Source organism: Homalodisca vitripennis, chromosome 7, assembly GCF_021130785.1.
Source record: "Homalodisca vitripennis isolate AUS2020 chromosome 7, UT_GWSS_2.1, whole genome shotgun sequence".
In the NCBI taxonomy this organism is placed as follows: Eukaryota; Metazoa; Arthropoda; class Insecta; order Hemiptera; family Cicadellidae; genus Homalodisca; species Homalodisca vitripennis.
The window spans coordinates 7,448,490-7,464,505 of record NC_060213.1 but is presented as its reverse complement, the minus strand read 5'-3'; the positions used below and the strand labels follow the sequence as shown (position 1 = coordinate 7,464,505).

The following is a 16,016-nucleotide window of genomic DNA, read 5'->3' as shown; positions in this document are numbered from 1 at the left end:
TTCATCTAACATGATGGCTGCACCATAGTCACGGTCCAAAGAGTGCAGAGAATGGTTGAATTGTTGAACACAACTATTCAAATCTTCAAAGGTACATTGTTCTAAAAAGTAACTGCTTCAAACATATTTAAAAAGATTATGAGTTATGATTGGGAATTATTACTTGATTTGGGCTTACTTGATTGGGAAGGCTTTCTAAAGTTTCCAAGAGGCTCTCATGATAATCATGTCTTGATGAGACCAATAGTGTTATAGTAGAAATAATTTAAAACTCATTTCTGTTATGTTGTTACAAGAGTGTACTCTTTTTTTATGTTTAGGTAGTATGCTCTATTTTAAACAATTCTGTTAAATTGCTTTTGTATAATTATTTTTTATTCTGACGTTTTGACTTAATAAAGAAAACCTTTGTGTTCTATTGTGTAAATGAATTATTCTGATTTTGGTTTCATCAAAGTTGATGACTTTTCACTGTCACAGAGAGTTATTTGCGTACTTTACAAGTTTCCCGATCTGTAGTGACGAAATAATGTTGATGACATACACCATAAATAAAATTTGTCTGAGTATGGATCCCTGTGATACTTTATATTGTAGTTTCTCTGTCCTGTTGAGGTATGGCTAATAAGTCTAATGAACTGTGACCTGAGGTCTTTTGTGTCCCCTAACTATTAGATTCCATCCAGCTGCAAGCTATAACAGACCTCTAACTAGCTTTATGGGGTCTGCCTCTCTTACATTACAGGGCTCAGGGAAAGCCTTCCCTTATCCACCTGAGTTGATGTTTTGAGATGGCTGGTAAAGCTAGCCGGAGATCAAGAATCAAGAATTGTATTGCCATTGACAACTTTACATTGAATAGGCAAAGTCAACTTATTTTCTAATTTACACAATCTTAATTGATTTTAATATTGAAAAATAAAAAAAAAACAAAAATCAGTAGTAGATGGTCTGCTGACTCCTCATCCTCATTGCAAAATCTAGACTTCTAAATCACTCAGTGTTAGTCTCCAAAGGTGTTTCCGGAATGGCTCATGGCTTGTTAAAATTCCCATTAGAAAATTTTGTTTTTGTTTCGATAAGGTTGAAGCCATTTTGTAACCTACTCATAACGGTTCTATGAATAGCTTTGACATTCTTAATCCTTGGATACCATGCCACCTGAATGTTTTAACTTTCTTTTCAAACTTACAAGTGAAATATTTGCAAGGTATCATCTAGCTTCACATTAGCAAAGATCAGGTGAGTCCATCACTGAATACTTGTTGACTTTAAAAGTACTGAGCAAATATTGCAGATTTTCAGCAGTTACTGTTGAAAATCACAAAAATAATTTGATTCAAGATGTTTTTCAAAGTGGACTTTCATCTTCAACAATTTGTTAACGGCTCTTAAAAATTAATACTTTAACTCTAGATCAAACTTCTAATTAGGCTCTTGCTTTAAAAGAAGCTTGTAATCAATCAGCATATTATTCTAATGTTGATGTTGTTGTAAATGCTACTATACCCATAAATGTTCACATAAATACCCATAAATAAAAGACTCACAGCTTTTGGCTGTCCCTTCTGCTAAAATGCTACTTTATGGATTCAGTTTGCACCTGCGCATAAACTGTTCTGCTAAAGATGCAATATACATTTGTTCTAAATCCGGACAGTACTCTAAGGTTTGTAGGTCGAGACTAAACAAAAGCAACATTAAAGTTTCTAATGCTGTTACGACTAGTTCAAATTTTGTTGCTATTATAAAAGCAGCTTCTCCTTCATGCATAAAGCATGATGCTGTTGTTAAAGTAACCATTGAAAAACATGAATCGGAGGCTTTAATAGATACTGGAAACTTAGATAGTTTTTTAAGTGATTCATTTGTTTCTCGGAGTAACATCACACTTTTCCCTGGATCTGATACGGTTTCAATGCCATCTGCTTCACTTAGTTCCCAAATTGTTGACTACTGTATTGTAAATGTAAATCTCCTTGACATTCTCACACAAAATCTAAAATTGAAGCATTATAAGATGTTTATGCTGATGTCATAGTGAGCCATAATTCTCTGAAACATCACTCTCAAATTCTCAACTGAACTTTGGTGGAAGTAAATCTCCACTTATTGTCTATTCTCTACCTCTTGCTTGAGTTGAAACTCCTCTTTTAGTCAGTAACCAGACTGAAAATGTATGACCAGTTGCTACTAAGTCTCATAGACATTCAGTGAATGATAACATATTCATTCGGAATGAAGTTAAACAATTAATAGCAGATGGAGTAATAGAAGAAAGTCGATCACCATGGTAGGCTCAAACTCTTGTTACTACTAATGAAAATCATAAAAGGCAAAAGGTGATAGACTACTTCAAACTATCAACTCTTTTACTCTCAAAATCTTATCCTGTACCTAGCATAGAGCATGTTCTCTCAAGAATCCAAATACTCTGTTTTTAGCACCATCGATTTGTCTAGAATTTATCATAATTACAATACGAGATGATGGAAAAAAACATGATATTTACATAATAACTTCCATGGGGCTGTCAGGATATTTGGACTTACCATAAATGATAAGAAAAACAGCTATTCTCTCAGTCAATAAAACTATTAGGCTATGAGATAAATAACAGAACTATTAGGCCTGATCAGGACAGACTTATACTATTAGCAAATCTACCACTACCTACAGACACTGCTTTGTTAAGAAGAACTAGTGGTATGATATCCACTTACAATAATGCGATAGCATGCTATTCAGACAAAGTTCAAAGTTTAATACAAACAAAAACATTTCCAGTTTCATGTCTTGAAAACTTGAAACAAGAAATAATGAAATCAGCCATTTCTGCTATAGATGAAATGTTGTTTTTATAATTAGAATGTTTATGTATGCAATATGGCTGCAGTGTAATAAGAGGCCACCACCACAATAGAATCATAGTATATCCTTAAAAACAGTAAAAAGTAACTAAATGTTAAATTGTTTTGTTTGTTACATTTTATAGATACACAACATAGGTTTTTATATAACGTAATTCGTTTCAACAATGTTGTTTCTATAGTTTAGATAATCATAAATATGATTCTATTGTGGTGGTGGCTTCTTATTATACTGTAGCCTACAATATTTTAAGTATTTGTAATCTATAATTTGGTTAAATGGTTTAATTATCATGGTGGATGCTCATTATACTGCAGCTTATTGGCCATTTGGTATTCATTTTGGTAAAGATAAAAACAACTAAACAAAATTATTAAACAACATACTGATGTATTTACATTTCCTCTGTGAGATACCAACACATGTGATGGATTTATTTTTTGGGGATAGTAATTGGTTAAAAATCTTTAAAGTATTCTGTAAAAGATTATTTATTTGAAAAGAATGTAAATTGTTTCAAGAAATCATTACTCTGTGATCTGTCAAAATCTTTCAAGGCCTAGATGGCAAACTGATTTCAAAATCTAACAGATGAATTTTGCTTACATTTCGCAATAAAAAGGTTTTCCCAGCATAATTATTAACAAAGTTAGGTCAACCTGGTAAGACTTTTAAAACATTCAAAACTTGCACTTCTACCGCCAAGAGGATAAGGAACTTCAAAGTCAAGTAAATAACTAAAGTTTAAATGTAAACAAACTGTAATGTTTTAAGAAGATAACATTATCAGAAATTAAATAATAAGAATAAAATTTTAGACTTTTAAATGTTCTTTATGAATATTAAATAAATAGTTTTGATCTATTTTTCTTTAGAAAACAAATATTGGTCTCCAGTTTGAACTACATGGTTTGGAGTACCGATATAAATAAGTAGTTTCAAGATGGCTGACAGTTTAGTTGGAGTTCAGTTGCGGGGTTAGAAGTGAAGTGAAATAAGTGCGTTTCGGAATTGTGTTAAATTAGTGATATTTTATTGTCACAACACTGTGCTGTGTTGTTCAAAAGTAAGTTTTCATTTCATACACATAATTGTATTTTATTGGTTCAGTAATTGAGCATTTTCATTCGTCAACAGTTTCTTTCTTGCCTGTTGCTCCTTGGCCTGTTACTTTTTGCAAGGTAAGTTTCTCTTTTACTTATAACAAATTCTTACAGAGTTTGAGAAGTCATACAGAACTAATGTAATGACTTACAGACAAAAGACAGATTCCCTGTTCATAGTTTTATGAGAGCTATAGTTTCAAAGAACAATCCAACAGCCAGCCTAACCCACTTTCCAAAAAAGAAAACCTATCCTAGCCTAGATTGTGTTCTCTCAGACCTATCAAGACGCAATCATGTTACAGTTGATTAAAATAATAGGTCCTATAATGAATAGAATATGACTTAAATAATGTAAAATGAACATAGAAAAGTGAGTTAAGATTTGTTTGACTGACAAGTTAGGCTTAGGTTGCACCTATTGGGCTGCCAAAACAGTCATATAGAATGCTATCATACTAAAATATTTATATCTCTAATTAAAAGAAAAACACAAATATCACCGATTTCATCAGTTTTTTGAAACAGGTGGTTCAGTAGAGACCCGGTTTTTAATATTGAAATTATGAAATGATATTTAGTTATCATGCCCATTGATATAACTTAATCAACCAATATTAATTAAGTTAATAACTAAATGAGAACAATAACTAAATCATCTGCACCAACTATGCACATATTTTCATATTCTAAACACAATTCGTTCTATAGATAACTTCTTTTTAATAAATATAGATAGTTAATTTTAGAAAATTAAACAAAACAACACTGTTTGTTTTGTTGTTACGTTTTCTTTACTATTTAAATAACATTTTCCTGTCACCTTTTAAATTTTATTGTTTGATTAACAGTTATGGTTCCTATATTACTTATGACGTTAAGTCATTAAGTCATTTTAAAACAATTTTTATTAATTTGAATCATGTGACTTTAATTTAGTATTTTAGATATTGTGATATCAATCGATAAGTTGTTATTTGATATATGAAGTATGGATGGTTGTAATAATTTTGTTAAAGCATATCATACTCTGTCTGGTTATAGGCTATTTCTAAAAAAATATATATTTAACTTGTAAAACCACAAATTACTGATCATGAATATTTTTTTAGAATTATGACAAAAAGTTATTAAATTACAATTTCTAATTATATCTATCTTATCTTTTAATAGTATTTCCTAACACATTTAATGCGACAGACACACTAGTGCGAAGTAGCCTCCAAACACAATACTAGACCACTCAGTATAGACCAGTAGTAAAGGTATAACTGACATCGGTCACGTTATGGAGTTGTTAAAGTCATTATCCCGGATATATAATTTTGTAAACCACTATATGAAAAGTTTAATTTTTAACACTGATCTAATTTGCTTCTTTCAACGTGCAAACCCTAGACTGCCAGGACAGAGTTGCCTCAGAAGGTAATGTTACCAAGCGATAGGAGGGTTATTGTCCATTTGCCGTGCTGGTTGTTAAATTATCCAATCTGAAGAAGGGTTGATGCGCTCCATGTAATCTGAGCTTGATTTTTAGAAATCATCTTGAGAATCAACCTTTTTTTTGCTAGCAGTGTGGTGCCAACAAAACCCGCACTGATTAACATAGAACTCCAACTTCAATAGGTATTGCATCGATTAAGGTAAAGATAAAATTGTAATTTTATCCATCTGTACTACGTTTTTAGACTCGCCATCACGCTCAGTTGATTTAACAATTTCCCAGATACCATTGATAGATACATGTGGACTCTGAAACCTCTTATCTCTAGGCAACATTAATGATGGCTTTCCTACACTTTTCATGTTTGTTATTTTTAAGGACTACCTACCGTATTATTATACTAAAATGAAAAAGAAATTGTAATAGACCCAGTAATTGCTCAGAATTTCTATGTTACCTGATAGAAGTAATATCAATAGATGTACATCTTCCTGACAATAAAATTTAAAAAATAAATCTATTTGATGTTTAAAACTAGGTCTGCTCATTTCGTGAGATCTTATTTCTTTTGTTAGCTATTTCAATCGTACCTTTACATTCAACTCATCTTTCTTTTTTGTTATAGTGGGTATGTGTTTCACAGATAATCTGCACATCTTATACGTAGCCGTTTGCTTTGGTAATATTTGCCAATGGATTGTCACCAGAGAACTAAATGATTAGGTGTGTCTTATAATGCACTGCATATACCGTACACATTTATCGAAGGATTAGTGTATACTAACATTTGTTCAACACTCAGCAACCTCCAATTTAAATTTAAAGTTGGCTCGCTGCAGAGATGCTAAACAAATGTGATATAACAGGATTTAGAATATTCGCTAATGTTACTGTAAATGTTAAAGGAATACAAAACCATAAAATTTCAAAAGAGAAACACAATACAAAACATGCAATACAAACTATAAGAAGTAAAAGACAGGAGAAAATCACTATCGCCACACTCTGTAGTGTACTACATATCTGAAGCAAAAGACCAAATTGCGAAAGGAGAAGTCTTTGGCCCTATGTTTTTCTTCTTGATCTCAAACTTATAGGGAGTCTTCATATTTTATTGGTTGAGGCGTCTTAGATTGTTACTATTTTGTATTTTTTTTATTCCCCATAACCTAAAGGCAGCATACAAAAATATGTTTTTAATTACATGGAAATGATATTTGTAAACCTCTTTACAATCATATGAGTTTTAACATGTTAGCCTACATAATATTCATACAGTAAAAAGAAAGAAAATAATAGATTGAAAGTCGGTGGCAAGATTTGATTTCGGCGCACTCTTGCATTGTAGTATCCTCCCTATTTTACCGTAACTTTTTTAACACTGCTATGAAACCTAAATCAGTGAACATGAAAGAGAACGTATTATGTGACAAGATATCTCAAGAAAGATCATAAATTGTCAACTACGGACATTGCATCATTGAAGCTTTTCACTCAGTAGGCTGACATAATTTGATTATCAGGGGATATAAACATTTTTCACAGCTGTATGAAGTCTACATGTCTATTTGTCTGTGGACATCTTGAGAAATTAAATGGGTTATAGACTGGAAATTTTGTATGCAACCTCAGTGAAGTCTGTTATACAACACATGGTGCGGTATATTACTACATTGTTGTGTACAGAACGTAAATATGTTGACTGTGGCAGACGCGTTGCGTTACAACGCTGAAGCACACTGACAATAGTAAGTCTCACTCAGTACAGACCAGCAATGAAGCCTGTTATACAACACATGGTGCGGTATATTACTACATTGTTGTGTACAGAACGTAAATATGTTGACTGTGGCAGACGCGTTGCGTTACAACGCTGAAGCACATTGACAGTAGTTGGTCTCACTCAGTACAGACCGACAGTGAAGCCTGTTATACAACACATGGTGCGGTATATTACTACATTGTTGTGTACAGAACGTAAATATGTTGACTGTGGCAGACGCGTTGCGTTACAACGCTGAAGCACATTGACAGTAGTCGGTCTCACTCAGTACAGACCAGCAGTGAAGCCTGTTATACAACACATGGTGCGGTATATTACTACATTGTTGTGTACAGAACGTAAATATGTTGACTGTGGCAGACGCGTTGCGTTACAACGCTGTGACAATAGTCACTCAGTACAGTGAAGCCTGTTATAGAACTACATTGTTGTGTACAGACAGACGCGTTGCGTTACAACGCTGAAGCACATTGACTAGTAAGTCTCACTCAGTACAGACCAGCAGTGAAGCCTGTTATACAACACATGGTGCGGTATATTACTACATTGTTGTGTACAGAACGTAAATATGTTGACTGTGGCAGACGCGTTGCGTTACAACGCTGAAGCACACTGACAGTAGTCGGTCTCACTCAGTACAGACCAGCAGTGAAGTCTGTTATACAACACATGGTGCGGTATATTACTACATTGTTGTGTACAGAACGTAAATATGTTGACTGTGGCAGACGCGTTGCGTTACAACGCTGAAGCACACTGACAATAGTAAGTCTCACTCAGTACAGACCAGGCAGTGAAGCCTGTTATACAACACATGGTGCGGTATATTACTACATTGTTGTGTACAGAACGTAAATATGTTGACTGTGGCAGACGCGTTACGTTACAACGCTGAAGCACACTGACAATAGTAAGTCTCACTCAGTACAGACCGGCAGTGAAGCCTGTTATACAACACATGGTGCGGTATATTACTACATTGTTGTGTACAGAACGTAAATATGTTGACTGTGGCAGACGCGTTGCGTTACAACGCTGAAGCACACTGACAATAGTAAGTCTCACTCAGTACAGACCGGCAGTGAAGCCTGTTATACAACACATGGTGCGGTATATTACTACATTGTTGTGTACAGAACGTAAATATGTTGACTGTGGTAGACGCGTTGCGTTACAACGCTGAAGCACATTGACAGTAATCGGTCTCACTCAGTACAGACCAGCAGTGAAGCCTGTTATACAACACATGGTGCGGTATATTACTACATTGTTGTGTACAGAACGTAAATATGTTGACTGTGGCAGACACGTTGCGTTACAACGCTGAAGCACACTGACAATAGTCAGTCTCACTCAGTACAGACCGGCAGTGAAAATGTTAAACAAAAAAGTATCGTTCCATACCATATATCATTCAGATAAAAAATAAAATACAAGTCTACCGTCACATCCAGGGGTGTTTCGAGGTTATAGGTATGGAGGGAGGGATTGGGCTAAACTCGTTATCTTTTGTATGGGGAAGATGAAGTACGTAGATCAACAACTTGAAAGATATATTGTATCATGTAAGAAATCAGCGTTCAAAAATGTGAACCAAAACTTTTAGGCTTAGTAATTAAATTGATTTGATTCAACAATAATGCGTACTTTCACTATTACGTGTCCTGTAGTTAAGTCTACCTTGGAGCATAACATGGAAAACTTGCAAGCTGTATTTATTTTCCGTAATCTATATGAAATGGTAGTTGTGTCTGGAAATGCTTTTGAATTCTATACCAGCTTCTTGTAATAAATCATATAAAAATGGCATTAATTTCCACAAAAGTTTTAACTCGAGACATAAGTAAACAACTTATATTGAAAAAAAAAAAAAAAAAAAAAAAAAAAAAAAAAAAAAAAAAAAAAAAAAAAACGTAGAGTATTTGAATACAACATATTGTATTATAATTTCAACTAATTAACCTGGAAAAGCAATTTATATTTAAAAACATCTTATAGCACAAAAAATACCAATACAAATTGTAATTAAAGAATCTTGGAGCATTGGAAAAAGATTAAATGAAACACTGATAAATGAATACAAATTTTCCAGTGCTTCATTTAAATTGTAATCTGGTTATTTAAATGAAAGTCAATTTCAAACATTAAGTTAGTGTATAACTTAATAATAACAACAACATAAATTATGTGTTGTATATATTTATACTTCATAACATTTAAAAACATTTTTCTTTGAAAAAGCTGAATAGAAAACTTTTACAGCCTTACAAAGGGTTAAAAAGTACAAATGAATGTCAGTTTTCAGTTGGCATGAATCAGGTGAATCAACATTGTCACAGCGGTCACGTTGGTTTTGGGGTTTTTTAATGAAAGCGATTGTACGCACCACACTACACTACTAGAGAGAGCGAGTGAGTACGGTAGGCCTACTACGAGTGGCCCTTAGTTCTTGCTAGAGGACGCTTCAAGCACGCTAATTGTGCCGGAGCTTGTCTAACAACCTCTGCCTCGTCCCCCTCTTTCCAGTAGCTCTTCACTGTTGTTACTTTTTGTTACAGACAATAAGCTACGTTCCTCGGGCGTAGTTGGTCAACGTTTTGTTCTTTACCGGTTGAATTCGGCTTTAGCACAGAAATGTTTTGGACGATGACTTGTATTAATTCTCACTTGCAATTTAGAATCGAAATATATCAGTCTTTGGTTGTTTTGCTTATTAAGCTTACAACATGACATTTAGGTAGAAATAAAAAAGTGATCCTCATACTAATATTTATTACAGATTAAAGGTGATATTAAATTTCAGAGCAAAGTCCTCTTTTCTAAAGGTTATACACTGAAGAATATGTGATCAATGTAGATTTGATAGCTTTTTGGATTCTTTGAATATGTTGAGCAATATTTTGTAAATTCACTATAATTTTTGGGTAGCTTATCTCTAGTATTCTTGAAGAAATGTACTGGTGGGTAGAACACTCAAGTGGGTAAATATCTTTCATCTACTATACTTCTACTTTTAATAAGTGATCAAATAGCAGTTTTTCATTTATCATACAGGACCAGCAGCTTATAACATGTCATTACAAAGTGATTAAGCAAAAATCTGTACGAGACCCAAAAAATTTAATTTTGGATGTGAGTTAAAAATATTTGTAACTTTACTGAATATACTACTGTATTTATGAAGATGGTGACAGTAAATCAATAATGAGTGCAGAATTATTTCCTATCTAATTTTGGTCAATTTAAAAATTAATATTATCATGTTTTTATTTTCTTGAACAGTGTGTCCAATAAATTAAACCCATAGTTTTACAAAAAGATCCATGAGATGTATAAATATGAATCTGATTTCAAAATTCATAAAACATAATAAATTAGAGACTGCAATATTCCCTTGCTTTTGTATTGATTGTCTTAACTATGTGGTATATGCCGTCTGTAATTTATTAGGTTGCTAAAGGCATGTGAACTCATTTAGCAACATGCATCACTGGCAAAATCATCACGTGTTAAAAATGGGCTATTCACAGTTCATTAGTTCAATTCAAGATCAAAGTGTTTTTCTTTTGACATTTTCGTGGAAACTGCTCAAAAGATTTTAATTCATGTCTTTTCAGATCGTCACCATGTCAAGGTTGGACTAGTGAATAAATTGAATAATGTTAAAACTAATATTTCTATATAGAGTGAAAGTGACATTAAATACTCTTATCATTACAACATGTTAGGGATAATCAACATTTAAATAAATCATGTTGAATAGGTATGTTTATCATACGTGTTAAAATATAGTGGTTTTTGAAAACTTGAAACGGTCTCAAAGAACTTTACAGGATATCTCTGTTACGCAGACAGCTTCAAATTTGCACTTCAGTCTTTTCAGTTTCCTCAAATTAGAGTTATCCAGTACAGGTTCATTTTCATTCATCAATAAAGGTTTATGACTTATGACTTAAGTGCTTATGTGTGATTGAAGAATGTTTTGTATTTCTTAGGCTTTGGTATTTGAATGCATCTACGTCATACAATTTGGATTTTCGCACTACAGTGAATTGTTTAATATTGAATTCAAAGTCTCTCATTAACAGCCTAAATATCTTATTAGGATGAAATCATCTGGTGATTTATTTTCAGTCTGATCTGAACCTGATGATCTTTGTATCATATCATGTAACCAACTGATACTGCCAATTTACTTGTGTACTGCAATTTAAAATACTGAGAATTAGCATTTATAACTGACTTGCCGTATGCTCAATGTTTCTTGGTTGAGTGCTGGTTTGGCATGAGATAACACAATATTATTGCCTTCTTTAAAAATAACTTTGTAATCATTGTTAATTGAGTTGTTGATTAACCAATAGGCATGTTTAATCTGGGAGATGCCTTCAGTTTTATCTTTTTTAACAAAGGGATTTTATTTCCTGTGTTCTTTTCTGGAGATATTGAGATCGTAGACAGTATTGTAAGATTTTAGTCAGAAATCTTTATCCTACGGCTCCATTAGCTTGACGACTTTCTAAATGTAGTCCATAAGTTTCTTATAGCCTTGATATTGTTACTTGTGCGTGAGTCTTTACAGCCTTTTTTCATTGTACTGTAGCATTTTTCATTGTATATACTTCCCTGCTGTTAATTGCATCATGGTGCTAAGTTTGTGGTGAGTTTGCTTTACATCTTGCCTGCATAGTAAGATCACGCCTTGGTATTTTTGATGTAAGTGGTCATAAGAATGTAGAGGCGTATGACTGCCCTGAAGGGCTGGGTCAGGATTACCCTTATTACAAATTATGGATGTTGGGTAAATCAAAATATGACTATCACTGCTTTTTCTATCACTACTTCTTTTTCTTTCCTTTATTCGAGTTCATGTTCTTTACAATGTACCTTAAAAGAGATCATAGAATAGCATGATATCGACAGAATAACAGGATTTCAGACATTTGCCATTGTTATATGTTACAAAAGGTATAACACAATGTTTCAAGGATTGGAATCTATCCTGTTCGTCAGGTAGGGGAGGTATTAGTACGTACGAAAATAAAGGAAAGAAGGGAAATAAAAAGGTTGAAACAATACATTCTTTTTCTTTTTTCGTATGTACTAATACCGCCTTCGGAGCAAGAGGATAAATTCCAATCCTCAAAACGTTGTGTTTTACCTTTTGTAACATATAACGATGGCTAATGTCCGAAATCCTGTTATCCTGTCAAACCTTCCATCTTCAGTGACAAACTTCAAACAAAGAGTATGATATTTTTATACTTTTATAACAACTTATGGATGGATGTTGTAAATATTATCTCGTGTAGTAATCTGTTTAGTTTCTGGATAAGATTATACTATTCTTTTGATAAGATAGACTTTTATCAATGATGACACACTATAAATTGATTGAAGAAAAAGGAATTTTATCAGAACTGGACTTAATCTGCTTGGTTTTAGTTTCTTGTTCAAGTAGATTATGTATTTTTATATGGAATTAAAATAGCAGCATTTATTGAATTTCCTGTTTACAAGTGTGTTTAAGATAGAAACACACAATGGGGTATCCAATAGAAATTTTCGGGAAGGCAGGTAAACGTGGGAAATATCACATCGTATCGTAACAACTCATGGAGATGGCTATTGATGTATATCCCCCTGGGAAGATCCTTTGTGAGAAGGGGTTTATCGCAGCAATTCTGTCATCACAAGATGGTTACTCCTACACGTGCCAGATCGAGTGACAAGTCATCCAGCCGAGTGGCGCGGTGAAAAGAGCAAGCACTACAGTGAAGTGGCCGCCAGGTAATGTGAGGCATTCATTCATGTAATCAGCTGTGTAAGCATGGGGTGCCAACCTCTTAACAGCAGCACACTATTGATTTCTCACCCTTGCCACCCCCATGAGTCCCCATAAAGGGGTTTTGTTATGCCGTTATTTGTTGGAAGACAACATGGACACTGTTTTATTAGTGGGTGATGACTTTTTGAAAGATACTGAAAGTGAACATTTTCTGTTTTGCGGTGGTAATAGGGAATTTTATTTAGGTAGAGTAATAAATCGTTTTTGGCCAAATTTAAAATTCAGATACTTTTGAAGATTTCTTGAGTGGATAAATGTTTATCTCTCCTTATGCCAAAGGGTGGGCATCTCTCCTAGATCAGAGTAAATAGGGTGTAAGGAAAATTATAGGAATGCTGACTGAACATGGCCCCCCCCCCAGAACACTGTCTTAGATGGACTGATAAATGTAGACTCTGCGGAGAAGTAGAAGAATCACATATGACTAAATTGTCCTGCCATATCTACAATTCAGTAAAGATTCCTAGGAGTATATCTCCTCAACCCAAAGGATATCAGGGAACAGGAGCCATCAAATCTCATTGGTTTCTGTAAAAGTTTCAGATTTTGAGGACATAAATACAAGTTAGGGAGGTGCAAAGGTCCTTTTAAGACTAAGTACGGGTAAAAGTCTCTTTACCTCAGTAAAAAAATGGGTGGATGTTTTTAAGAACCTATTTATTTTATTTATTTAATGTGAAACATCTATAATCATGAAGGAATATCACTGGAGTAACCCTCTAAGTATGAAGAGCAGATTATTAGAATATTTTCTAATCTGTAAATGTACAAAGAAATGAAAGTTATCTGTTAGAGAACATCCTTTTGAAGCAAGTTCCCTTATTTGGAACTAGGCTCCTTGAACAATGATCTACACAATAGGAAAGTGGAACCCATATCAGGGAATTGTGCCCTAATCTGGAAATTGAAAGATATATTCACCATTAGAAATCATTACTTAATAATGCATGAGGTTAGTTGACAAAGCTGTTCACATAGACATCCATTATAGTATCAAAATTGTGATAAAAATGAGAACTGGCTGATTGACGGTAAAATTCACCTGAAAACTTTTCAAACTCCACGAGTGTATTTCTCTTATGAAACCTTAATTAACGTCTGATGGCAAGGATTGTTGACTCTCTCTAGCGGCATGTGAAAAGTGAGGAAGAGGCCTCACCGTAAGTTATGAGATTGTTACCCCCATTTCCAGTCTAGTACACTTCGAAAGGAAAGCCGTGTCGGAGCGAGTGCCTGTGTCTTGGTGATGGTCCGATGGCCACCACTCTTCAACACTCGGCGAGACAGGAAGAAGCGTAGTGCACTTCCGGTAACGTCTGTGTACTGTTAATGGTCGACAAGAGGTGTTCGGAGTTCACAGTTCCGTTGCGTCACAGGTCCGCGACCCGCACGGCAGGTTGCGATCGGGCGAGACACCTTCGGACCCCAAAAAGCGGTTGACCCATTCCGTCGGTATCGCAACTCTTTGGCCGCGCGGCGACAAGAGGGAAAGTGACGGAGCTGGCTGCGGCGGTAATGCGCAATACACGTCCCTTCCCGAGCGCCAGAACACCTGCTGGTGTTGGCGCTTTGTGGCTGTGTTGGAATGTGGATTTGGCATCATGGAAGTAGTCCGTGGCGAAATATATTGATTCCCTGAGTGGACAATACAAATACAGTCCAATCTTGATAATCCGACATTTGCCAGTCCGACATGCTCGAAAAAGGCTATCGGCAGTCGGCCACCGTAGTACTGTAAAAGTGTACAGAATCTTTAAGTAAGAAGAAGCAAAAAACTGTTTTTTATCTTTATTTTTAGTGTAAAGATGGTATTTTTTAAGAGTTTTCACTTGTGTATAATGTATGCACAGTTTGTTCATTATACTATAATTAGGTACGTACAATAAAAACGTTTCTTCTTACAGTATAATGTTTGCCTATTTTCACGTTTCTTACTGACTATAGGTTATTTATGCATTGTGTAAATGGCACCCTTGGTAATCCGGACTCCTTGGTAATCCGACAGTGGTCCCATATCTGTCGGTTATCAAGATTGGACTGTAGACAAATGCAGACCTTGGGAAATTTTTATCATTACGGAATTGTTCATCTGTTACTCCACCAACTAACTCTCCCTAGTATGTTCTGTCTGAAAAGATCTTCACACGGTCTGTGGTTCCTAAGGGCAACCTTAGAGATTAATGGAGGCATCTCGTATGGTGTATTCTCTTCGAAGATTTCGAGACATTTGGTTAGTGCCAATCAATCAATGTTTTATTGTGAAGACATGATATAGCAGATGTACTGCAAAAGTCAATTCAAGTTCAGAGCTAAATTTTATACATTCTTACCACATCCGGATCAAACTCAAACATACAATTCAACATTCATGCATCCTTTATCCGTTAGGCAATTTTCCACCTATAGCGTCGAAGTCAATCTCGTGATTGGGTGATCTCCCTGTCAAATACAAAAAAAGCCCGGTAACATTATAAAATGCTTGTGACGCTAATAAGCGTTTCAAACGAGTTTTTGGCACATTGGATATCACGGCATTCTTTATAAAATTGGGCAGCTTGTTGATGAAATGAACACCTGCCTGTGAGGGCAGATGTTCATTAACCACAGTTCTGTGTTTACCATTCCGGTAGTTTCCTCTGCCTCTGGTCTCATGGTACGAATGAATGTCTTGGCCAGTAGTCATGGAAATACAGAACAGAGTTACGAAAATGTAGAGACTTGGCAGAGTCAACAGTCGAAAATATTGAAGGTTTCTCTACAAGACTCTCTGAAATTCATTCAAATGAGCTATTATTGGAATCGCTTGCTTCTGTAATTCGTATAATATATGTATAAAGTATAAAGCAAGTGTTGCCTGTAAGACCTGTCATTGTGAGGCCCTGCTTTCCGGTAAAAGCCTTAGCTCAAATACTTATTTTTTTGCAAGTAGAATGTTTTATATTGATGGTACTTAGGATTGGATTTAAA

The 16,016-nt window shown here is 34.6% G+C and overlaps 1 protein-coding gene across 1 annotated transcript in view; it reads left to right on the top strand.

Annotated features, from left to right (window-relative positions):
- The first annotated feature begins 3,809 nt into the window (after positions 1-3,809).
- Positions 3,810-16,016, top strand: part of LOC124366920 (tyrosine-protein kinase CSK-like) — a 102,081-nt gene continuing 89,874 nt past the window's right edge. The window contains 1 exon segment of the mRNA XM_046823523.1: positions 3,810-4,052. The gene's annotated coding sequence lies outside the window, so the exon portion shown is untranslated.